General features: G+C 40.9%; 2 long non-coding RNA genes across 2 annotated transcripts in view; both read right to left on the bottom strand.

Annotated features, from left to right (window-relative positions):
- Nucleotides 1-15,022, bottom strand: part of LOC137853238 (uncharacterized) — a 32,336-nt gene extending 17,314 nt beyond the window's left edge. Inside the window, exons 1-5 of the long non-coding RNA XR_011094343.1 lie at nt 14,176-15,022; nt 8,030-8,146; nt 5,527-5,841; nt 2,065-4,636; nt 312-359 (exon numbers count right to left, since the gene is read on the bottom strand). This is a non-coding gene — a long non-coding RNA (uncharacterized lncRNA). The remainder of the gene's footprint in view (nt 1-311; nt 360-2,064; nt 4,637-5,526; nt 5,842-8,029; nt 8,147-14,175) is intronic.
- Nucleotides 15,023-25,310: 10,288 nt separating this feature from the next.
- LOC137852946 (uncharacterized) overlaps nt 25,311-26,966 on the bottom strand; it is a 32,513-nt gene continuing 30,857 nt past the window's right edge. Inside the window, exon 3 of the long non-coding RNA XR_011094083.1 lies at nt 25,311-26,792. This is a non-coding gene — a long non-coding RNA (uncharacterized lncRNA). The remainder of the gene's footprint in view (nt 26,793-26,966) is intronic.

Here is a 26,966-nt window from a genome sequence, read left to right as displayed (position 1 = left end):
ATTCCTTATGGTTTCTCAAAAGGGAGCTCAAAACAATATAAAGAAACTGCACAGCAAAATTTGTAAATCACCTTGCAGCTACCAAGTAGTTTCCATGAAGTGATAACTTTAAGAGGAAAAACAGAACTAATACTTTTCTCAAAACCTCAGTAAAACACTACATATAAACAGCACAAAGATGCTGAAGTACACAGTTCTTCTGTGAACTTCTGTGCTTCATGGGATTCTCAGAAAAACAAATGAACTTCCTTTTCATTTTTTGTTGTATTCCAACTTAACTCACCACCACGAGAGTCATTTTCATACATTACCCATTCAGCACAGGCCCTCAGGTCTGCTATTTCCATCAAGCAAGCATCCTGTAAAACAACAGAAATGATCATAACTTGATAAATTATTTGTCGTTTGTGTCCACAAACATATAAGTATGCACGATTCACTTTCCATAAATGAGAACAAAGGGCTGAGGCAGCATGACATGCTTGCTAAACTACTTGTGCAAACGCTTTTTTTTAACCAAACTCTGGTTTCACAGAACAGTTGAATGAAGAGTTTGCTTCAAGCAAAAAGAAGTCTTTTTTCCTCAGCCATAATACACGAGCACATCCCAAACATTTTTCTTACTTTGTATAAAAATATATTTATATATTTATATATATTTTATAGTCACAAAAAAAAAAAAAAAAAAAAAGCATTGCCAGTGGCAGATTTTCTTTCGTGTCTTTCAGTAATCAAAATCAAGATCCCCTCATTGCTGGAGCATATGTGATTTTCAAAAAGAAGGTATCCTTTTTTAAAAAACATCCTATCAGAATAGAAACACAGGCTATGTTCCAAAGGATATAGTCGTTTTCTATATTGGAACTATGATGGAGTCTTTCAGGTTTGTTTTGTTTTGTTTTAGAACTTCCTGTAGCACAAGCCTTTTGGACTCGGTATCCCAGACATTTCGCTGCAGACATGCCTGCTTACACCTCCCAGCCACACAAAGAACAATTCTAACAAGAGGGATTGTACTATATACTGTAAACATTGGTAGAAAAAAATAGAAAGATTAAGGAAAAAATAATTAAAAATAGGACTCTTTGCAAAGGAAATAACTATGTCATTGTTAAAACAATGGTTCATTTTAGGCCATATCTCGTTGCACTTCGACTCAGGAAACCTGAGGACAAATGTACTACAGCAGCTGGTGCTCTGTTTTCACTGCATGCCAGGGACAACACCACAGATTTCAAGGGACTTAATAAGAGATTAATTGGGGGAATATGCTTTCTTAGAGCAAAGTTCTGACAACACCTGCAGCACTGGAGATGATGAAAGTGAAGGTCACTTGGTTGGAACATCTCAGCTCTCCAAGTCCTCCACGGCACAACGGTTCAGTGAATAACTGCTGATGAGGCCCTGATCCCAGACCGATGAAAGAGAGATAATGTGGCAGAAAAGCACTCAGCTGCTCGTTTTCAAGCTATCTTATTCCCAGCAAGAAGCCTACCTTTGACTTTACATGAACTGCAAGGATTCAGTTCTCAGGATTTCACTTGCTAGAGGAAAAAAAAATGGTCCCACTCCCTCTAATCACAGAGCAGTGCTGTGACCTGCACCCTCACAGCCCCGGAGAGCAGTGAAGTGTTAGGATGTCTTAACCACTTCCTCCAGTGTTTTGCCAGGAAGAATAATACACCTTCATTACCAACACCATTGTATTTCTTTTAATGCTGTAACAGATACAAAGTTCATATAGAATTTGTTTGCTTCTTTCATAAAGGGAACTCCACAAGATCACATCAGTTATTTTCCATTGCATAAAACTCAGAAGCTGTCTCTCTCTATCCAATGTCAATGGACATTAAGGAAAACTCTGTCCCCCAACAACTTCAAGGGTGCCACATCTGTCCCTTCATCCTTTTTCATCTTCCCCAACACAGAAAACAAGCAAAAAGCCACCTTTCCCGTATATATTTCAAAGTTAAATTGCTTCAGAGCAAGCATAAGAAGTGGGAAGAAAACTGCTGTACACTGGCATGCGTGCATCAACACAACCACATTTCCTCTGATAAGCACCTTCTCATTATCCAGAATCAGTTTTTTTTTTTCCTTTTCCCTTTGTTTTTTGTCCTTTTGAGCTCTGACTTTTTAACTCCTCCATCTGAAGAAACAGCTTGCTGTGCTTCACGTTGGTCCTCTGGGCTCGCATCTCCTTTCCATCCTGAGCTCCTTCCAGACAGGCTCGAGTCCTCCATTTTGATTAATAAGCTGACCTTGGTAGGGAGAAAAGACTTCACAAGCTCCATGTTCACTCTGAACTAAAGCTTAAATGTTCTCTGCTCAGCCTTAAGAGGCTGAGCACATACTGGGAAAATTAGGATGGAAGGCCTGGTCAGTAAGAGAAGTGGCTGCTTTGCCACTGACTGAAACAGGGAGCAGGATTTCACCCACATCTCCCTCTGGAGTCATTTTGAACACTGAAAAACAACATTATAGCTGGACATTTTCCACAAGGAGGATTCCGGAATCCTTGCCAGCTGAAGAAATAGGCTATGCTAAAGCTGTGCATTATCTTGTCAACGAGAAGAACTCTCCTATGGCAAGTCCATTAATATTAATGAAATCCTGTCTTTTGTCTCCCTATTCCTCGCCCAAGTCTAATTACATTCTGAAGAAAGAAGTTGGCAAACGCAGTATGCATCATGCCATAAGGCTGCGTGATTCCCCTTTTCCAGCTGTGCAGCATACAAAAGAGACCTGTCTTTCTCCCGATACGCAGGACAGTCGTGTCCACGGTTCTCTACATCTCTCAACTGCAGGCCACTGGAGACTGTCCTTCTGTACAAAGTCTTGCTGTTTCTCCATTAGGATTCCTTCCCAACTTCCCTATTCCCCAGGGCTGTAGGGGAATACTCTGACCATGAGGTATACTCATTTCCTGTATCTTAACACTACGATGCTGCATCTTCCTGCTGCAAAGCATTAAGAGTATCTTCAAACCTCAAAATTCCTTTAAAATATAAAATTGTAAGTCTGTATCTAAAAAAGAAAAAAACAAGACTGACAGCCCAATCAATCAAACCATTCTCTTCAGGAACAGCAGCAACATGAAGACTGGAGTTGATCTGCACGTGAATTCCTGCTGGCTGTTTAGAGGCATTATCAGTTCTGGCAAATGCTTCGTAGACAAGAAGGGCGTTGCCTTCATCCTCGTGTGTGGGTCACCGCAAAGACACAAAGCTCATCAGCTTCTGAACAAATGAAATTTGTGGTTGGAGGCAAAAATAACACTGGTGAACATCCAAGACAGACTGCCTTCATTCTCGCAATATATTTGGCCCACAGAAAAAACAGAACAGAGCGGTGTGCTATTGAAATGAACCGATATCAGGGGACTCTTAGGGTGATGAAACCAACTTTGTTTCAAAGTGCCCACGTGCAGTTGCTCTACACTGACAGCACTGTGAACAAAACAGTTTTCTTAATCGGCTGTACCAAAGAGGTGCATGAGTTATGTCAGAGCCACCTTACGAGGAGGTGCAGGATAGTAGATGCATTAGCACAGGAAGCAATCGGTCCCATCAATAAGGGAACTGATACCTGTCTATAGATAGAAAATGGCTTTTACAAAACAAGCTGTTCTGGCTCATTTAGAAACAAAAGAGAGTTTTATTGAGTTTCTAAATACACAGGTACATGTATAATTAATATTGTCTAACTGCCAGACATTAAGAGTGTTTTAGGATTTTAAACGTTCTCCTTTTCTATTGTTCTTTCCTTCTCAAGACTGCATCTAATAGCTATGTGGAAAAGAAGAGACGTGTAAGTGTTCTGAATTTCCTGTATAGTAATAGGGCCTGGCACACAAAGCCTAAAGGAATGAGTGGAGGGACTATTCACAGAGTCTACTACGCAGAAAAAAAAAATAAAAATATTCAGACTTCTTTCTGACCCACTGCTGGATTGTAGGACAGTGGCTTTCTAGCTTCTCCATTCATGAAGTACAATAATATTCATCTACATGCCCAGTACTAAATGAGATTACTGGGCAGAAAGATGTTGCAGCAAATGCAGTAGTACTAACTAGGGCATTTGGAGGGGGAGAAAGAGAGTGATATTAATCATCTCCCAGAAATCCAGCTTCTGCCCAAGACAGGCAGTGAGGCAAGAAGGCACAAAGCATGCACACGCTAAACTGTTTGCATCGTGCTTCACAGGCTGGGTTAGCAGCCTCCCTGGGCTGGAAGGCTGCCCTCAGAGCTCGTGGAGCCTTCAAAAGACAGGCCTGGAAAATGCTGGCAGCACAGGCTGTGACGCCAGCCTGCTGAACACCTGCAGGCCACCCGCTGAACAACGGCCACCAGCCATCCTTCAGGAGAACTAAACTGACCTTCAAGTTTTTGAAGCATATGAAAGAGGCAGAAAAACTTTTAAAAACATGAAAAAAAAAAAATTAAATGGTACCTCTACATCAGCATCTCAGTTTGGGTGTGGAGAAGTATCTATTACAAATCTTCCTGTCCCCGTGTCCTGCGCTGTGCTTCACATCACCAAGCAGTCTTGAAACACGCAAATTGGATTCCTTTAGGATCAAATCAATTGAAAGATGCATCCCGGCCACCAGTGGGAGCTAGTTCAAAGTAAAACCCTTGAAACACACACAAACAGATGGTTGCACTGAGCATTTTCACCTCTCCCAGTACACCACACCTGCTAATGGAAATACCGGTAAAGCCTCCAAGCATGATGGAGCAAAGATGCTGTGGAGGGTATCCAGCAGGTGGCAATCTGCTGATAGATGTGACAGCAAAGAATAAGCAGGTCCCACCTCTCACAGAGGGCTCAGGGACGAGAAGGTGAAAACAGAGGAAAGCAGTGCAAAACAAAACTGCTTGACCTTTACCTTATCTATTTATTCTTCTCCTTTTCTGAGAAGTTCAAAACAAGGAAGGCCCTAGACAGGCAGCAAGACTGGCTTAGCTTAATGGATAAAATATTTTCCTAACAGTGTAAAAGCCCACGAAGGAACATCTAATTTGCACTTCACATATTCCTTGAAAAATATTTTCTTAAGATGGTTTTCTCATAGAACATAAGAAAAACTTGGTGGTATTACTCCAGGTAACCAGTTTGACCAGCAGACCAAACACAAACAACAAACAACGAGTCTTTTCTTATCACTAAGGTCCATCAAGAAGTGAAAACACTGACAAACAGCTGTTTAATTCTATGAGCACCCATTAAAAAACAGTAATACCCAGCAGATATTATCCCTAAATATCAATACCACAGGTTCCTTTCTCTTCACTTTGTCTCAAAAATCATTAGAAAAGCTGCAGTTGTCATAGACCACAGCCAGATATGACTCCATATAGAAGGAATGTTTCTATAGAAGAGGTGAACTACTCCTTAAGCAGCAGAGTACAGCCATTTCTGTGTAGAATTCTCTGTCATGAAATACATTGCAATGTACACTGACAAAGAACAAAGAAAATTAAAAAGGCACAATCCCCTACAGCTGAAAGGCAGAAGACTCACCTTAAGAAAGCAGACCTCTCCATTCTCTCGTCCAAGAGGTAGCTTATGTTCTTTGTGGTCTTTCATTTCAGCTTCCAGTTCCACTATCCTTTTCTCCAAGGCCTCCCCGTCTCTTGTGGACTGCAAAATTAATGTGCCATACTTGTTCTGGACCCTCCTTTCCTTTTTGCACTTGGGACACTCTGAATCCTGGAGCATTTTAGGTGCAGGTCTTTTGGAGGGGATCTTTGAAGTGGGCAACTCTAATTGGATTTGTTTTTCAATTTATTCTTGCTAGTACAATTGAAAGGCACATTCAAACTGCTCGAGTGAGACCTGAGAAACAGAGAGTGATCGGTCACTACTTTACCTCTATCCACTGCAGCAATGGATTGGGCGAGTCCTGGTATTTTCTCCTGTGGCTTCCCCGTTCAAGACAGGTGGAATTTCTGCCCCTGTATATTTCTGGAAACATCTAAGATTGACACATGGTCTTTACAGTTTCATTTGCAGCTCCTGTGAGGGGCTGAGGCAGAAGTGAATAGGAGGAAAGGAAGTCTGCAGCCATGGGACCCATTTGTAATTGTATTGCTTTCTCAGAAATGAATCATTCAAATCAATTGTGGTATATCTAAAGAAGCAAAGCTGCAGAGTTAAATAATAGCTGAATGTGTTTAACTACCTTTGTAGCTCCAGTTTGATGCAACGAAAAAAATTAAAACTTATAAGCAGTGACTTATACAGGTATTCACCTAGGTAGTAAAGCTGTTCCAGAAAAATCAGCGCCTTTCTACATCAACACATGACTGGTATAAAAGCAAAAAGGAGAAACAACTCTTATTTTTGAAGAGATTATGAGGGAAACAGTAGGATTTTTACAACAGTTGAAAAAGGCCCACAGAAGCAAAATAAAAAATGTAGCACAAACAAAATTAAGAAGTTGAATTTTTATACAGCATTGTTTCTGATGACTAACATCCTCACCTTACCTTACCAGTCTTATAAAGCTTCTACATGTATGAATCTCAGCTTGTACCAGCGGAAATCAGCAATAGCATTTGAAATGAACAGAATTACATTCCTCAAATGTAGCACAAGAAGACCATCAGTGCCCATCTCTGCTTGTTATTATTCAGAACGACAGAGTATTTGCCAACCACAGTTTGATTACAATTAGTCTAATAGCGAAAATTCTGGTTTTACCTTTCTTGCATTTGGATTTTCAAGTTTGTTTGTTTGTTTTTGTTTTTGTTTTCTGGAATTCTTATGATCAGAAAGTGCATAGTTTGCTTCAGTTAAAACAAATAGCAGAAGATCAATAAAGATTTTCGTCGGAGTAATAATAATAAAATCCAATTCACGTCTCATGTTCCCTTAATGTATACTTTCTGCAGAGGTGACTTGCTATTGGTGAAGCCAGTGAAATACTTCCTTTGTCATTAACTTTCATTACAAATTAAAACAGACTCAAGAAAGCAACCTCTCTAGAACTGGTCACGCTATAAAGACCAAGTGACACTATAAAAGTATTACACATTAGACAGCAAGTTTTGTCCAGAAAGCTTCACATCTGCCACAGAACCATGATGCATTTAACCTAAATAAACACTGGACTACTATTATTTCCATGCATGCTGTTATGGGGTTATCAGAATCAAAACAGTAATACAACAGTGTTGCATCAGTGCTTTGCAACACGTGGTGAATCATCACTGAAGGGTTTTAACCAACAGGAATACCTGATGTTACTTCCAGTTTCCATCCTCAGTCTCATTGCGTTTCTGGTAACATTCAGGGGAAGGACAGCACAATATGACCAGTTCTACACTGTGATTAGAATAACCTTTCTCTCCTCTCCAAAGCTTTAAATGGCAAACCTATGTGGCAAAGCTATAGAAAAAAAGAAGGATGCCATGAGTCCTACCAGCACACTGTTATACCTTGCTGGTGGTTCTATCCATTTTTATGTCAACACAGAGACAGTAGAGGTATCATAAATATCAGACTCCTCTAGAGTAGAGGATTTCTGAATAATTATCACCCCTGGGAGTGAACATTGGTTCTACTTGTAACTTCCCATGGAGCTGGGTAAGAATGGCTTTGATTTTTGCCATCTTTGCAGCTGTCCACACATAATACAAGGAAATACATGGCATCATGTGAAAGCTCCATCAGCTTTCTATCAACTGTAGAGGCTCTAAAGCTTTTGTTTTGCAGACCCAGAAGGAAATTACATCATATGCTTGCATACTACCTATATATTTATAAGCACAAGAAATGCATGCCCAATTCACTTCTCTGTGATATTAGACATAAGAGTCAGAGAAGGTTGGGAGAAGTCCTCATTTAAACCTATTCCTTTAGACCTACTCCTCTGTAAGAAAATTAAAAAAAAAAAAAAAGATTCTATAGAAGTTAAGTGGCTTTTCCAGGTGAGTTCACCTATCTACCACATGTATGTGGGTTTTCACAATCTACTGCAAAAAACATTGCCAGGAATATGAAAAAACAATCTGTATTATACCTGCTAAACACTATATTGCACTGGGGATGTCTTCATAGTTTGATGTTCTGATCCATCTCACTTTACAGACATAACTTCATACTTGAAAGAAGCAGTGACAAGCAGTTTCTTGAAGAGCTGAAAAAATAAAAAATGAAAATAAGTTTTGATTCTGACAAAGACTGTTCAACATTGTTTCAGGAATGCAGAATAAAATTACATGACAATTACACTCTTTTCACATCCCTTCCAATGGTTTGTCTTATAGGGTCACCCACATTTATAAAGAAAAAAAAAAAGACAGCAGTAATGCTCAGAACAGAAATGTTAGGGTTAGCACACAAGGAAACTGTTTTTGAGCTGAAAATCCTGAAGTGGAGAAGTATAAAATACCTTACTTTTCTATTAAGTACCGTAGGAATAGTACTAGGTAGCACAAGGAAGGGAGCACTTCTGCAGGGGAAAGCGAGCGTTTTGCACAGCCTTCAGCGGTTCGTCATCCAAGTTCTGCCTCCTTAAATAAGATAGCTCAAAAGGTCTCGTATTTCTGTGGCACTGCTCCTGCCAGCTCCCTGAGCAGGAGTGGGCTCCTGTTCACTCGTATCCAGAAAAGGTGCCAAATGAACTGATGTTTCTGGAATCTTAACCCAAATTATCATTGCTGCATGGGAAAGGTTTGCGTATGACAAAATTATCATGATTAATTGTATTTACATAGCAGAAGTACCTCATGACCACTACGCCTGAAGCCATGGTGGGAAGCGCATTAGTATAAAAATGGTTCCCAAGAGTTTTTGATGTAAGCAATTAAGGCAGAAATGGCTACATTCTTATTACAAATAAGCCTTACAGGCAAAGCATAATGTATTTTTATAAAGACTTATCTATTATTCCAAACACCGTTTCATTTCTTCTAATTCAGAAAGGAAAAAACATATAAATACACTCTGCAGTATAACTAATTCCAGTATAAAAAAAAAAAAAAAAGGGATTAGGAACAGTACCTCTTAACCAACTCCTTAGCATTTTATTAAAATTTCTGATATTAGGTAAATGCCAAAATTCATATTCAAAACATATCTGCAGGTCTCCTTATTGTAGTATGATTCTCAGTAGACAAATACACATTTTTAAGGCTTCTTTTAAGATATATATTTAAAAAAAAAGTTCTTTAGACCAGTAGCATCTTATATCAAACTCTTCTAGGTACACTTCTATGCTTGTAAAAGTGCATTAGTAAATTTCTGTCCAGTTGTCTGGCTTCAAAGACCTGTGTGCAGTATTGGTGTTTAAACGTGAAGTTAAGGAGTCTGAACAGACAAAATGCAGGATACATCACTTACAGTTCTACAGTCAAGAAGGAAATAAAGCACCTAATGTTTACAAGACAGAATTTCTCCAATCAGAAGTAGCAGGCTTGGAATTTCCTTGAATGTAAGCTTCTAACCATCTCAAGCTTGTATCATCAGGAAGAGAATAAAAGCATAGGAAAGACTCCAGACCTAACTGAACAAATTGCCATGTTGAAAACAATAAATATTAGGTATTCAGGAGACAAAAAGATACACTGACCACTTACTTTTTAAAGTGATAATGAAGTGCAATAATAAAAGACTTTTCAATAATAAAGTTGAATTAGATCTTCCAAAGCACACTAACAAGAAGATAGAAACAAGTTCACCATGCTTTTCATAAGCCAACTCAGGGAAATTAGAATTGAAACCAGGGCATAATAAGGAAAGGTAGAGATCAAAGATAAACAATGAAAATAAAGATAAGATAAACAAGTTTCAAAATTAAGACATGACCTTGAAATCACACATGACCTTCTACATTAAAAATGGTGGCAAGGGGACAAAGGCCAGAGTGTATCAGGAGACTAAGAATACCTGCAAAGTATTCACCACTTCCCACGGAGGAGCAAAATGTAAAGATCCTAATGGTTTTAAATGAGAAGTACTAAGCATTCTCCATCCCAAATTTCTAGGAAGAACTGCCCTTGGAATTGACAAATCCAGGAGTAAACACTGAAAATAATTTGTGGATAGTATCATGCAATAAGAGCTGCAAATAACACGTCTGTGTTTAAGAAGTGAATGGAAACATGGTTCAGACAATTATGGATCTATTAACCTAGTCCTAAAGACATACAGTTTAAAAATATATACTTTTTTTAAAACAAAGATACAAAGGGGAAAAAAAGGAAAAATGAGATAAAATGCAAGATGGATGTGTAACAGACCAGTTCTCTGCTAACCAGACATTTGTCTTTGATTAGGTCTACTTAGAGAGGGAGGAAAAAGGAAGGAGCGAGTGCTAACGGCACAAGTCTGGGAAGTCTCCAGAGCTTGAAGATGGCAGCTTGTATTCAAACTTCCAATTGCTTATTTTTTTTAGACCTGATCTTGAGTTGCCCTATATCACACAACGGTTTAAGAACAAGGTCAGGAGTAAAACAAAAGAAAAAGCTTAACAGTACTCTCTGTCCCTTACAAGTGAGATTAACTGGCAGATTTTTAGCAGTATGCAGACACCTACCACACTCTCAAAACAACAAGTCCAGCTTCTTTTTACAAAGCAACTATGGGGCCAACGCTCCCACTGGCTCTATGGAAGCAGACATTTACAAAGCCACCTATATGCCTTTTAGGTCACTAGCTATTGGGATGTAGAAAGATTTTCTATCTTTTTTATGCTTTGTATCTAAGCACATGGGAGACTCAAGGCCAGTGTTCCTAGACACAACAAAAAGTCGGTAAAAATCCTGCCCCTAGAAATGAAATAGGATCTGAGCAGTACTTCAGAAGTGTTGATTTCTTTTTCACAGACAGTGTTAAATTACACAGTTAAACAACTCTGTTCAACAGCTGATATTCCCAATTTGAACAGCACCGCAGACAAAATAAGATTTCAGTATTAATAGCAATTAACGCTTTTCTGGAAGGATAAAGTGTTAAACAAACAAACCAACCTTGCGTTTTGAAGTGTCATAAGCAGAGATTACATCATTACTACAGACCATCTGCTAGGAAGAACACGGAGCAACAGATGATGAGCCAAAATCACTTCTGGCATTAAAGGATAGAGTTCCACTGACTTCAGGAAATTTATCCCAATGTTCCTGTATGCCACAGATTAATAAAACGACACACACTACAGGCTAGTATAGGTGAAATACAGTTAAAACCACAAAGATCGATATAGTGTACTCATTTAGAGTCACTTGTTCTTTTTACTACATAAAAAATGTGTTGATGCTAAAAATCAAGACTGTGACAACTACTCACATACGTTAATACACTAAAAAGTAAGATATTTCTGTAGAGATAAGAAGGAACATATGGTCCTTGTTGCCAGCAAAGGGTCCCTTTGAAAACAATTTTCCTCAATCTGATTTGCTTTACAATTACACTAAATCCCACCATGATTGCTCTCATAGAGCACTTACAGAATTTGACGTCCCTTGAAGATGTATTTTTCCTTCCCCTGGTTACCGCCCTTATTATTGATTTCCAGATAATCCCTGCGGTTACTAGAAAAAGGTTTTGGCAAGTTTCCCCAGAGGCCTGCAGATGCCTATTACCCTTATTAATAGAGCATCCTTTCACCCCCTCAGCTACCATCCTCAGTTACTGTTTGGCTACGCATACATTCTGCTCAGGGACCAGCAGGAGAACATTTAATATCCTCTCAATAACAAACAAGAAAGGCAGCAGCTGCTGGCCTCAGCAGAGGGTCTGCTCAGGGAACTTGTCCCGGAGAGAGGTCTGGCTGGACCCAGCTGTAGGACGCTGAGCAGTTCCCCCCCAAGGCAAAATGGGCTGTGAGAAATTTGGCCCATTTTGTTCTCTCCCTCTTGGAAGGAGATTACTATTTGAACAACCCTTTTAGCCAATGCAGAAGAGCTGCAATTAGAAGAGTACTTTTGTTCAGGTTTCTGACAGAGAGAGCGTATCAGAGAGTGGGGGTGTGTGCGTGCTCTTTTGTTAGAGAAATAATGGACTAAATATTTCATTAACAAATAGAAATCATACCCCTAAAAATAGGGCTGCTAGCATGTAATATGCTTTCTGAAAACTACTTGATCGACTAAACCGAGAAAAAAGCTGCAAGAAACCTTTTCAAGGTATTAAAATTCAAACCTAAAACCTAGCTCAGGCTGCCTGTATGGGACGTGCATGCTGGCTCCAGCCACAGAGGCAACAGGAGGGGCTGCTTCCTACAGCGCCTGCTACATGACTGTCACTGCCAACCTTTGTTAGCTGAACAGCCACTAAGGTTACGTTACTGGGTTTTGGATAGTTTTGTTTGGTTTTAATTTAGAGAGAGAAGAAAAAAAAAAAAAAAAAAAGCCATCAGCTGGGGACTCAAGTTCCCTTCCCAGCTTCTCCAGTTACCTAACTGGGAGAGGATACCAATTTGGGCTTCGGATTTTTTCTTTCTTCCTTTTCTTTCTTCCTGAGAAGGAAGAGCTGGATTGCAGTCCCAAAATTTTCTCCAAGTGAATGCCAAATCTCATAAACCACAAAGCAAATACAAGGATGCCAAGGCCTGCTGAACATAATTCACTGGTTTTCCCTTTTATTTTGGGGACTGGCAGTCCTGTTCAGAAGATGGGGCATTGACACTTCGGGCTGGTGGCAGAGGGAGAAATACTGAACAGTTAACAGAGCTCCTTTCAAGAAAGGAGCTATGGTTCACCTCCAAAACTGGGTAACAGGTTCCTTTAAAAGAAGCCGCTCTCTCCTTAATCTCCAATTGCTCCAGCTGCCGCTCAGGAAAAGGGACAGTCAGAAACTATCAGGGTTAAAAGCTGCTGCCCTCCCTCCAGCCCAAGCAATCAGAGATGACAAACTCAAACGGTGGCCCCTAGCCAGCCCCTTAAAAAGCAACCAGAAGCATTTAAGGAAGATCCTTCTGCTGGGATCTGGCTGCTGCCCATCTTTCTCCAACAGCAGTCGCTGCAAGCCCAGCGCTGTGGAAACTGCTTCACGCTGCTGGGGAAAGGGAGGCTTGGGCTGTTCTCATCCCGGGCAGATCGAACACTGACAGTAAGTCTCTTTCTGCTCTTGTCCCAGCTTGCTCAGGTTCAGCAGGGCTGGTACAAAGCTAGACTTTGTAAAGGAAAATCATCCTTGCAACTGAAAGCTTTTGTTCTATCATGAGGAAAAACTGCTAGTTTTCCACTAGCGTGGCTACAGCTAAACGTGGGCTGCTACGTGTGCAGTCATGGGTGACTGGAATTGAGCACAGTGGCAAGTGGAAGCCCTTTACTTGGGGGCTAATAAAAATACTCAACGAGTGCCCATTAAACAGGTGTTAGAACTTTTGGGGGCTGGTCAGATACCCAACAAGTTTTCCCCATTTAGTGCCGCAGTGGCTCAGTGTGTAACACATTCCCATCACTTAATTGTCACCACCTCTGCCACAGTTACCTAGGGCCAGTGTGTGAGAGTGGCCCAGGGCTGACCAGAAGCAGCTGAGCCAGCTGGCCGCTTTGAGAAGCTGTCACAGGGGTCTCAGCCCACTGCCAAGGCCAGTGTCATTCCTACTGCTGCTGCTCTGCAGATTCAACCAAAAAAAAAAAGGGAAAAAAAAAGAAAAAAAAAAGAAAAACAAAACAGGAGTCCAGGAGATCAAGCAGGCTTGATTCCACATCTCCCAAGTAAAAATCTTTGTCAAATGCTTAAAATATTTTGCATAATTTAGTAATTTAGTACGTGATTTAAACAAACAAACAAAACAATCACTGGTGCATGGAGATGTTTTTGACTAAATCCAGTGGAGTTCTGTCCTCTGCCCAAAATATAAACTCTGACACTCTGGAGATTGGAAACAGAAAGGCTGACAGCTTTAACTCTTGCAGTACAAGTGGTTTCACTGAAACACGATACCAAGGCGATAAGGCTGAAACCTGATCGCAGTGTGACTTTCACAGATTAGAATGTCAATCCTGCTACTACCACATACTCCGACTTCAAACACCAGCAGTTAAAGAGACACTTCATTTCTACCGCATATCTGTTAAAAAAAAAAAAAAAAGCCTCATATGAGAAGCGCCTCTTGGTTTATTTATAGGCAAAACAGCTGTTTTCTGCATTCCAGGATCTAGGCCGAGGTCTGCTCCAAGTCCTGCGTGTACCGACACCGCCAGGGTACAGAGTTACCTTGTGTGGAAGAGAAACGTGGAGCCCCTTGTGCAAGCAGTGAAAGGCACCTTCTTCACTTCATGCTCACACCCCCGGTGACGTAGCTTTGTTCATGATTTTCTTTAACCACAAGAAAAGGGATACTTGTTTTGGTGGTGGTGGCAGACTAACCCAGGTCTGGAACTTGCCCTAGATCATTTTGGGAAAAAAAAGAGATATTTGTCACAGCTACTTTCCTATTTCCCTCCTGAAATGCTCATTGAACATAACAAGCAAAGGCAAATAATAGACTTCAGCCAAATTGGCTCATTCAGCTAGGTAAGACGAAGATATGTTCATCTGCACACTGACACCTGTGTAAAATGTCTCTGCTCTTGTCACCTGTGTACCTAGATGCTGCCATTTTCTACTACTCCTGCTTGGACGCTTCACCTCCCCTGCTGCACAAGTGTTGGGTGCAGCATATCCTGCGGTGCAGCTGCCACTCTGAAGTACCAAATACCACCTACCTTTGTTAATTAACACTGGGTACCTGAATGTGTTAGGACAAACAGGCAAAAACATGCATTACACATACAAATGCCTCCTTTGTGAAGATCTATAAACAATGAGGGCTGTCTTAAATTCTTTTTCACTTTATTTGTTCTTAAGGAAGCAATAGTACTCATTGCAGCTAAAAGTTTCTTGTTCTGTCTAAACGTTTCTCTTATAGGGATTCACACTCCTAAATCTTAGCATTAATCTACATTCCTTTCCTGTTATTTTTGTTGTTGTTGTTGTTTGTTTTTAAGTTAATATCCTTTTGGAGGGGTTTTGCATAATATATTCAGATTTGTTATTGCTTCACTCACTTTAAAAAAGTTCAGTTTATGGAGCTGGTCCTTAATTTTTGTTTAATAAATATTATTAGATCTTTTTTATATGTGTGTGTGTCCTGTTCTGCTATCATCAACATTTTGCCACCCAGCAGCAGATATCTGCAGTGTTGCAGCCTGTCTCATGTTGGAGGAGAAATTGCTGACATGTAAACTGCTTTGCCTTATAAGTGCACAAGCTACATAGAGTCAAACATCCATAAGCAATTCCTTCTTCCTGGGAATTTCAGCCTAATGTCTTTGCCTGATTCTCAAAGGCCAAGTGTGCTTAAAAAAAAAAAAAAAAATCTACGAGCAAGACAGAGAATAAGCCTTCCCACCACTTGCACAGTTTCAGACTGAACCTCTCTCTACGCACAGTCGTGAATAATCCCAATGAACTGTCTGCACAATACATCTTCCCAACACGGAAGACTTACACATACTGCAAAGAAGAACATGAAACTCTGGTTGCTTGCTTCACAATTTGGACTCTTAAACCAAGTACATATGGCAAATTCTCCAATTAAGTTAAATAAGCTCTGTAGTTTACAGGGGAATGCTAAACTTACAAAGCAGCACAAACCAAATGCACTCAGATATTAACAGATTTAAACAGTTGGTTTAATTAAACCATACAAGTTTAAGTGTAGACAAGCCCTCCCGTACTTACTGGAAATGTATTTTTAAAAGCACTAAGTTAGCTTTTTGCCCCGCCTCATTGCCCAAACGCACTCATCCTGTTGCCCAGACAGCTTGCAGGTTTTGTGTTGAACCGTACAGCTACTGCAAAGCAGCTGTCGGAGGGGTTTGCAGTGGGCATTTGCCTGCAAGGTGAAGCATCTTCCTGCAGGTAGCCAGCACAGCCCTCACTGCTACTGACGGCCTTCCTGCTTTGGCAGCCAGCAGCTGCTCTCACTGCCGGCCGTACAAAACCTGTACTAAATTGAACCATGGACTGATGCAATCCCCAGCTGGCTGTCGGACTGACGAAGCAGGCACAGAACGGCCAGGGAACTTCTCACAGTCCTCCCGTTACTCTCGGAGTGTAACTCTGCTGAACATAACCCCAACAAAGTGCAGGACGTGGCCCAAAGGTTTGCAAACTCAGCCTAAGCACAGTGCGTCCAAATGGCAGCTCTGTGTATCTTCCTGCTCTCTGTTTTCTCTGCCTTCTCCAAAGCTGTAACCAACCACTTGGCTCTTTTTTCACACAAGGCTGCCAGCTTCGTTAAACACATCCCAAACCTGGCAATCAAGATGCAGAATACTGGTGTTTTGCTGTCTATTTTTGCAAAGACATTCATTTTCCAATGCTTGCAAGCCAATGCTATTTTCCCTCGGTTAACTATTCTGTCATAAAGGGCAGACGAGCTATATTCCTTATAAAAAAGTTTCCAACTATCCCTCAGGTGCCTTGTAGTACATGAAAGTGTTTTTTTTTTTTCTCTGGCATTGCCAGATTTGCAAGCCAGTATCTGCACGTAAAACATACTCATTTATTCTGTTCTCTTCTCTTCATCGTTTCACTCAGCTGATATAAGGCAGGCCAAGTTCACAGTGCCTCCCTAACGCTGCACTGCTGTTCACTCGCTCTTCCAAAGGGAACATTCTCTACATCTATTTAGCAAGTTGGTTTTTAAAAATAGGCACACAAAATCCAGTGCTGAGTTCAGGATAATTATGGGAGATACAGCAGGTGCAAGTATTCTCTTACACAGCATTTTCTGATGATACAACAAAGATAAAATTTACTTGCAAAGTGCTTAGAGAGATTTTTCATGGTGCTTCTATACCAAACAGCCTACTGTAAATAAGTTTGGCCAAACTAGTAGCTGTAAGTGTCATTTCCGAGGGATGTTCAGCCATTTTAGTAAGCCAGCCAGTATTTTCACTCCCAAATCCACCACTCTCCTGTCAGATGAGCAACCTCGATTTGCATCGCAGACAAGTTGGCCCAGACTCAAGGCACTATTCAGGATCTTGATTTCTTCCAGATCTAGGAGTCAGGGCCTTAATTGCTTCGCTGAGGCAAGTGCTGCGAGGCCCAAACTACTGTTTTAGTCCCTGCCTGAAGAGAGAGAGCTTGCTAGGAGCAAAGCCACGAGCCACCCAGTACGACATAGTGCACGAGGGGCTATTTCCCCTGATGGATTTACCAAAGGGAAACTATCACCAATTTTCAATAGCATCCCAAGTTTGTAACATCATCCCAGTGCTTTCATGATATGGCAACCAAAATCCCTTTCACCCTATGAGTACTAGAAAATGTTTTTGTTTCAAAAGGTCAAAGTATACCAGACAAGATTAAGCTTTCTGAAGGGGGCCTGGAAACTTTTGAGTTTTTTTACTTACACGTTTCTCCACACTTCCCACTGTCACCCACATCTTGCTCTCACAGAATTCCCTGTTGGAGGCAGAGAATTTAAGAACAGCAGAGGTTCAGTAATGGAAATACGCTCACAGAAGATGCATCTCAATTTCATTTGCTATAAATTTGGAGTTGGGATCAGACACGTAGCCTTACATGCACACACACCCTTTGATTGTGTGAGGGTCCCAGAAATTAGCTGTTCGTGTTTATAACCTAAAAATCTCATGGAATAACTTTTCTGGATGAGAAGTTTGTTATTGCTTAATCTCTTTTCCTTTTTTTTTTTTTTTTCTTTCTTGCACGAGAGTTTTATTTGGACAGCAGCTTCCCTTTTCCAATACAAGACTGATTCATATGATTGAATTCCACCCATTAACGTAGTAGCTGGTTGATCCTGCCAAACCCATTTTGAATCAATCAGTATAAAGATTTATCTGTTTTACAGTGAGTTTTACACATCTGTTTGATTTTCCTGTTCAGCAACGGAAGCATTGGGGAACAGGTTTCTTCTGCACAGAGACAGCCACGAGCTTTTGACACAAGCTGGAGATACAACCTCCTCCTTAACACAAAGCCCTATTTCATATCCAAGTGCCATCCGCTTGACGGGTATGCGAGCTCCACGAGTGGCAGCTGCACAAACTGGGAACCCTATCTGGGTCAGTCCCGACAGGATTTCTGGCACATCAGCTCTCTTTGATCAGATACCCCTGCAATGTGTTATGTCCAGCGCTGCAAAGCCTCAGCTCAACAAGCCAACGTAAACCTCCCCTCCTCCAGCTGATGCTCTCCTGACTGCTAAGTCCCCAAGCCTCACCGCTGTCTCTGCTGCAGTGAGATGTAACCAAGTCCTTCTGCCACCCTCCAGTTCCCTTCGTGCTGGCCATACTGCTCACCTGACATCCTCCTTTTCAGAGAACAGAAGAGTACTTCAGAAAATAATTGCTATAAAAACATCAGACACAAATAAATATTTTTTTTCCAAGTGTCAGTGGCACAGCAAGTATAAGCTGGTAACAGATTTTCCTTATAACTTCTCCCTTACAGCTTTATTTTTCAAGACCTCAAAAAACCTTCCTGCTTCAACATTTTAGCAACAGGCATCTCATCTATTATAAAGCACCAAATCTAAATCCAGCTCAGCTCCATTTATTTTACTATCACGTATAATAATGCTTCAAGCTACCAATTTAGAAGCAAGTTTTGGAACCGCCTGCTTGTAAACAATTTTTACAAACAACCTAGTTATGTAATTATTTCCACAGTTTTCTAGAATGTAATCTGTCTTCCTAGACCTTTTTCCCTGAACTGTAAGTACTAGGAAGTTCTTTGTTTCATCTTTCAAGCTAAACAAAATGAACAAAAATGGTTTTAGACTGTTGTTTTTTTTTTTTTTTAATGATACAAACTCAAAAGATTTTTTAATTCCTTTTGCTTAAATGCTCTGTTGAACTACTATCCAGGATATAAGGCGTGTTGGATGTCTGTATTTACTAATGGTGGCACAAAGGCAAAAATCCAAAGTTGTCATTTCTGGACTGCAGAAGGTAAAACAGGAGTATACAGAGCCAACAGCTAGCCCAGAAGTTTGGAGCCAGTCAAACTTAGCCCGGTTACAATCATCATAGCAAAACACTTATTTAGTGTCCTCAACAGGCACAGGGGTTTCATCTTTCTCCAAAAACATCCTACCTCAGGCACTAAACACTCACGTTTTCAGTGTCTGGTCTGAAATCCAGCAAGGCCAATTCCCGAACACTTTTGCAGAGCTGCTCTGCTCAGTGTTAGCAGCCAGCATGCCTGAAGTATCAGGCGTTTCTCTCTCTTTCATTTCCTTATTTGACTTTGCTGACCCCAGCTGTGATAATGGTAAGTGACATCTTGTTCCCAAGGACTCCACTTCTGCCCGGCCCTCACGCTCACAGATGTCCCCGCTGAGGCTGGGGGTCCCTTTGGAGGCACGGGAGTGCAGAGGGGGGTTTGCAGCCTTCCGATAAAAACAGATCCACTGCAACCTGCAGGTAACCTCTGGTCAGCAAAACCGTTCTCCTGAAGTTCCCAGCCTGCTTCACAGCTCACTTGGGCACTGAACCTGATTGATCATTTTGTGGCAAAATAAAAAGCTTGGACAATTAGCATTTGCTGAGCTGTAGGACAGCCAATGGGCAGAGCTGAGCCCAAGAACGACCGAGAGGCCAGTTTCAGGAGACCGCTCCGCTGTTACTTCCACCCCCATAACAAATACATAAGATGAATTTAATACACGTTATTGAAATAACCTGCTAACCTTTAGCATACAAGCAGTACTCAGGGGTTCCTATGATATTTTCCCCCTCTAGTACATCTAGTGGAAGTTTTGCATTATTTCGCTGGCTAGACAGATGCCTCTGCCGTGTTTAAAAATAGCAGAAAAAGACAAATACTCTGATTCCTCAGCACCAACTGCTTACGGTTGTTTACAAATAATTGATGCCTCTATCAATCCAACACAATATCCTTCTACTATTTCCAAGCAATTAGTGCCAACGCTTGCAGAAGCAGCTTGTTCTTTTTGTTGTTGCTTGTTTGTTTTGGGGTGTGTGTGCATTTTTTAATCCAGCTTTTTTGTCTCTTTAGCTTGTTTTCCACCATCTATTGCTGTTACTTGTTCTGGACACTTAATCAGAAGTGGCACGTATGAAAAAGAGATTAGCCATGCAAATTTAGGTGCTCAAAATGAGGGGAACCCCCTGAAATTCTGGATGGAAAGCACCTATATATGTCCACAAAGCTAATTGGTAGCCTTATTGCTGGATTTTCAGAAATAGTGTTTTACTCCCCTATTCTAAAGTGCTTACTGCACAGCTTTAGTCCGACCATTTCAAATTCTTTAAAGACCATCCAAATGCAACTCTCCGCTGTAAAACAAAACACGTTTTTCAGAAAGTGCTTCAGTTGACAACTGGAGAATGATGTCTCTCCAAAGGGATCCGGCCTTTCAGCAGATGGTGTTTGGTTAGAACACAGCAGGACGGGCAGCAACATATATGATGATCTCTACTTTGTCACCTTTCTTCTTACAAAACAGCGGTCCTGTCCAAAAGGGCGCAGTCAGATTTGCACAAAAGGCTTAATACCTCACATTAAACTAGGATAAATCATACTGCCTGCCAAGCACCACAGACAAAGGAAGTTTGTGCAAGGGATATCGCCAGACAAAACCAAAGGGTGTGCTGTCAAATTGCCTCTGCTGTTTGGGGAGGGAGAACAGTGCGGACGGCAGATTCCCCAAACCTGCTCTCAGTAGCAACCCGGTACAAAACACGTTGAGGCCACGGGACAGGATCCCGAGGCTTTGGATCAGTCCTGTGAGAATCTCAACGCTGAACGAGCTGCCGGACTGTGGCTTCTGTGGGATGTTGGTGCCAGGTGAACGGCCCAGGTTTCAGTCTGCTGTGGGGACCCCCACCCACAATAAGCTCTGGCAAAGAGAGGTCTGATCTGCTGCCCCGTGCTGCTGCAGGGGCTGTCCCTGTGCCTGCACACATCCCCCCCAGCCTCTCTATCCAAGCACTCAGTTAAGCAGCAAACACCTTATTTATTATGCTATTCAGAAACAAAATGACAACATTCACACAGCCTCAGCCAGAGCAACATCTGTTATTCGTGGCACTTCAACACAACACACCTACTGCCAGATTCAAAGGCACCAAGCTACAAGGCAGAAACCGGGAGCCAAAGTGGGTGAGCAGGGAGGAAATTTCCTTGCTAGGTAGGGTCCAGGGGACTACAGGTGTACTCCAAAGCACAGAGATTAAATAACTTCTTCGCAACTTGACAACTCTGAGCAGCCAGACCAACACCATTATCTATGCTGCTGCAAATCTGCTTGTGACAAGATATATATTGCAAGCTACAACAAGCATCAATGTTCACATTATCCTTGCCAAGTTTTAAAAAAATATATAAATGACAGAGTGCAAAGCAAGCTGATCCTTATGAGAAAAACAAATCTCCAAAGACGGACATCTCAAGGCCTGCGTTCTCACATCTCCACCCAGCTTTCGGGAATAAATGTCGCAGTGTATCAAGGAAACACTTCCTTGGGACACTGTGCCAGCAGCCAGCAGCACATCTGTGTGAGAAAAGGGAGGTGTGTCAGGCAGAGGACAGCTCACACAGCTGTGCTGGTCACATCCTTGTTATGAAGCCGATGAACTCCAAACTTGCACGTGCCCTCAGGGTAGGCGTACCTTGTAGCTCCAAAGAAAGCAACTGATGTAAATGCTCATCAACAGCTCTAGAGGCAAAAAGTCGAGAATGTTATAAACACCTCACCCAGATGATACAGAATTACTGCAAGCATACGAAAATCAGGACACTGTCATTGGTCTAATTTCCACCAAATTCAGATCCTTCTCTGAGTAAAGCCTGACAAACGGTTAGTAATGACCCAAAAACATGACAAGGCTTTTCCCCTCCCAACTGTTGCTTTACCCGTGGTAGACAAACACCCATTTAAACTATATTGCTACCAAATATTTTCTCCTTAGAACCTCTGCTTATTTTCTAAATAACCTCTCTAAATAAACCAAACAGAAAGGAGGACTACGTTTTAGAGATGAATAAATAGGCCATTATTATTCTAATACAGTGTTCTTATATCCCACTGATGAGAGTAAAAGCCAAATAATTCCCATGGAGGAGGAACAGAACTAATGATACACTTTTCAGCACTTACCATAAGCAATTTTTATTGCAGTAATGGGGAAAAGCAGCGGATTTCAGAGCACATAATGGAAGGCAATTTTAAAATCTGTTTTAAAAAGGGGTGATGCACACAGGTAGTTATATTGGCAATCCTCTCTACAGCAGCAGTGACTGATCCACCCAAAGAAGCAGACCCTGTGACCGCTTCCTCTTCGCTGTGTGTCTGCATATTTGCTCAAAGGCCAGTAATCTTTCCACTGTATGGAGAGATCACCCATGGAAATGTTGTGCAACGAGATCACCAGTCTCAAATAAATCTACGAGAAGCATCCAAATTAACTTCATAGAGAAAGCAAATAGAGGCCAGGCCCCAGGCTCCCAGCCTTTTCTCAGCTTTTCCAATAAATCTCGCTCCTGGTGGCTGATGGTGGCTAAAGGTTATCACAGCCTTCCCAGGGCAGCACAAGGTATGTGGAGGAGCTGTGTGGAGAGCTTGGTGCCAGCAGCAGTTACAGAAAAGTATGAGCACACAGAAGAGTATGGACAATAAATCTAGCCCTTTGCGTGGAGACTGAATTTATTAGCATTATTACTAAACTTTCAGCTATGAGCTAAACAGGCAAGTAACCATAAACATCATCAGCTTTTTTTTTTTTAATTTCCCATCTGCATCTGTAAGATAATGTAAAACCAGTGAAAGACCACTTATCCATGCAAGTGTATCAGTCTTCCGAGCACAGCCAGGGAAAGTGGCTGCCAGCCAAACAGTTCTGAAAACACAAAACAAAACAACAAAAACCACCAGAGCTTTTCAGCAGATACACAGCATCACTACACACCGAGTGAGGAAAGCGGAGCATTTTCAGACAGGCTTTCTGAAAAAGAAATCGGTCACATCCTTTACTCTCAGGCATGTTTTGGCACTGATTTTGGTAAGAGCAACAACTGAACCCAGGAGGGCTAAGGTGATAAAAATAAAAACTATATATATATTTTTTTCTCAGTATTACTTGTGCACATCCCAAGCTGGAGGAAGGCAAGAAACAAGACAGATTGGTACTTCTTATTTTTTTCCTTTTGCTTTTGGAAGTGTCCCAAATTATAGTACTGAAGACACTCGTCAGTGTGCTGAGGTTTTCCCGCTGACCATCGCACTGGCACAGATGGCCAGGCCTGCCCAATCTCATAGCAATCAGAAGCAACAATATAAAGGCAAACAAGACTAACTTTTGCTTAAGCGGAGGTGTGAACCTGTATCAGTGTATGGAAAAAAAATACTTCTTGTCTCTGTGCAGACTTCACAGGCAAAAACTGGATCCTATAGACCCAGGAATGCCAACATCCAGGAGCAAACAGCTGTACATAATACCGCTATGGGAACTGCCCGGTGGGAGTTCAAGGAATTGAAACGGAAGACAGGCTGATTATGAACCCTGCCTGTTTCTTTGCTCTGTTTCTGAGCTCTCTCAAGGTCATGGATCTTAGTAACTGGGTAAGTAACTTTTATTGGATGGAGCAAAATGAAGCACCAGGCCAGAGGTGTGCTTCCTCTAGCCAGGACAAACTATTTGATCCAAACTAGCACCTAAAGGGCAGGTCTTCCACATTTTAAATGTCCTGTCTTTTCCTGAGTCATTTGCTGCATCTTTCCTCTTCCAAATTTGCACAACATTGCTTAAAGTTGTGATTTTTTTTTTTTTACGGTCCCTGCCTCCCCTCCTAGCTTCTGCATTCTTTTTTAATACAATCCCAGAAGAGGTGGTTTGCGATTACCAGCTTTTCTTCTTATTATGAGCTGTACCTATTTAAATTATTTTATTCCTTCCCTCAAACATCTATTCAGATACTCTACAGCCTTATTAAGGAAGAGACTTACTGTTTAATAAACACCTACTTTTAAGATGGAGCTATATTTCTCAACCTTGAAACAAGTCTCAGCTGACAGGTGGACAACCAAACGGGTTTTAAATTTCAGTATTAAATAGAAAAAAAATTATTTTCTTCAAGTTTCAAGTGAAAATTTTGTCTCATCTGTCCTATATTCAAAATTAAATTCACATAAGGATTTGTGCAGCGCAGCTACAGTCTGAACTCACAGCATCCTCACATCCAGGGGTCTCTACGCTTATGCAGTGGCACTATGTGACGGGTCGATTCGTCCTGTTATTCCTCCAGAGTAGTATGAAGGGAGCAAAGATCTGCGTAAACTCCTAGAATAAACACAACTGCCTCACTACAGACTTGGTAAATTATGGTTTGGTGAGATGGCAGAGATGGCAACAAAGCCAATAGTTATGGAAAAACATCAGGAAAACTCACTGGCTATAAAAAACTTTTTTTAAAATCTAAAATCAATCTGTGAAGATGCAAACTGCAAAAACTGAAGCAATTCTAAACTAATTTCTATTTTTCTCACCCAGCAATTCCTGTTACAGTCACATCAATGATAGCTGGAGAATGAAAATCACATGTTTTTACTAGAATTTCTCTGAATGGTTACTTACCAAGGATCAGAAGCACATTGGAGGAACCGGGTCTGTCTTTTGCCAAGACAAATCTACTCAGATAAGGTTAGCTTTAAGAAAATATATACATCCTGCACTGGAACAGGCATTGCTCCCTGCAAGCAGAAACAGGGCTCTCTCTGTGTGGACAAGATGCCCCAGTTGCTGTCAGCCATGGGGTTTTGCAGCCACTGGCAGGGCAAGGATGGCTGCATTGCAGGCAGGAAACGGGGCTGGGACCCCACTGATAACCCACCCTGCAGCCCCCAAGAAAAGATAAAGAGCTGAGGCTGCTGTTGTTGTATGAAAGGGGAATGCATTCAGTAACATGGAAGCCTCCCTCCCCATCAGATATTGCCCCCTTATTCCTCACAGCTTTTCCCCCTCCACCTCACCAGAGCAGGGTGGCCCTGGGAGAAAAGGAGCGGGGAAAACCCTCTTTAAAGAGGAAAAGCCTTTTTAAAGAAGAAAAATGGGTAAAAAACAAAATCAGGAAAAAAAAAAAAAAAAAAAAAAAAAAAAAAAAAGACCACCACTAAGCAAACAAGGAGCTGTGATGGGAAAGGAGAAGAAACAAGAAACATGAGGATGAGGGGAAAATGCAGACTTTGGAAAAGACTAAAACACCACAAGGACAAATAGTAGGTCAGAGAACAGAGAACAGACACGGGGAGGTCATGTTCAAATTGTTCAAATTTTACTGAAAGTTTGGTTTTCTACAATGACCTTGATTGTGGGTTGATTTAGTTGCTTCAGCCAAACAAAAACAAAACAGGAAACTCCACAATTGACCAAATCAGAAAACATACAGAAGAGAGAAAGGAAATGCCAAACATTTGAATGAGTTTGGCAGAAATTCAAGTGGAAGAATTGAGTCCAGTTGACATTTACATTTCTAGGAACAATGATTTTCTTTTATAATTCTTTTTGAGAGATTTTTCTTATTGGTCTTGTATTTCAACTGTTTGGTTGGGAGAAAATCTTGCACTGAAATATATGATTGCAAAACCAGGTTGGTGTATTTTTAAAATTCACTTAAAAAAAAACTAGTAGTTGTTTCAGTATTTGGTAACCTAAAACTTCAAAATCTCAATGAACTTTGTCCACATTGAAAGCATGACAGCATCTGTCAGCCTGAATTATTTTAGAACAAGGCCACACTGACTTAAAATATCTGTTTATGCACAGCACATGGTAAATACTCAGGCAGATAACATGGAATACGCTTTCAGATGTATTTGATTGCACTAGCATAACCCAACAACAACATTACAATGCAGATTTTCTTTTTTCTTAGTCTAAAGCAAAGACAAAAGTCAACAATATTGTGCTTGAGTTTTTGCAAACAGAACCCAAGAGCATTCTGAGTTCCTGCACTACATCAGCCAGCAGAATTTGCCCTTAGTGCACCAATATAGAAAGTAATATCTTATGTGTATACCTATGCTTGCATGTTGACATTTGCTCTGTATATAAAAACTTTCTGTGCATAGTCCTAAAATTTCACAAAGAAAACGTCGCCTTGATAAATAACTTTTCTTTTACTATTTTATCAATTATGAGCTACAATATCGTATCAAGACTGTTAGTATTTTTTTTTAAGTGACTTAGTCATTTGCATGATCATAATATACGAGCAAACGCACTGAAAAGCATCAAAGTAAAATTAACTACCTCTTAATAACGAGGCCTCTTCCTATCACCAAGTGTTGCTGTTTCCAGGAGGACTGGGCAGGTGGAAGCTTAATTTAGTTGCATAACATTCAAGACTGCATTTTTTGTGCACTAAGAGCACCTATTGACTTCAAACAGGAATAACAGGATCTCAAAATAGGGCATAAAATGTGCAGAGCACTGAAAAATTAGTAACTCTGCAAAACAGTGGCAGTTGGTCTAAATATACTGCATAGTTCTTGATGACTGGCAATAGGAAAAACACAAATGTAAGAAAGTGCCCTGTATTCCTCCCTAGAGATAACCTGTTTGTTATTTAAAGACAGAAGTCCAAAAAAAATTATGGATCTCTGCCCAAGTGCACACATCTGTCTCAACAGTGTCATCATAGGGTTGACTCTACACATAGCAAGTCAAAAAATGTTGCTACTTGTGTAAGTTTCATGCGAGACATTTCAAGAGTATTATTTTTTCAAACTTGCCTGATGATCAGTCTTGTGCACACTGGGATCCTGCCAGGGAATTGTCTTTTTTTTATTCCTACCAATGGGAAAGCAAGAGAAAAAAATGTGTTAGTAGACATAAAATAAGAATGGCTAGACAGCTCTAACATGTGGCAAAATATCAGCCATCCTACTGCAGCTAAAATACAAAAAGATTACATTAAACAGGAAAGAAGTAGAAGAAATCTAAGTCTTCCTATTTGGACAAGCA

The sequence above is a fragment of the Anas acuta genome, chromosome 3, assembly GCF_963932015.1.
Source record: "Anas acuta chromosome 3, bAnaAcu1.1, whole genome shotgun sequence".
NCBI lineage: Eukaryota > Metazoa > Chordata > Aves > Anseriformes > Anatidae > Anas > Anas acuta.
This window is presented reverse-complemented; position numbering and strand designations above follow the sequence as displayed.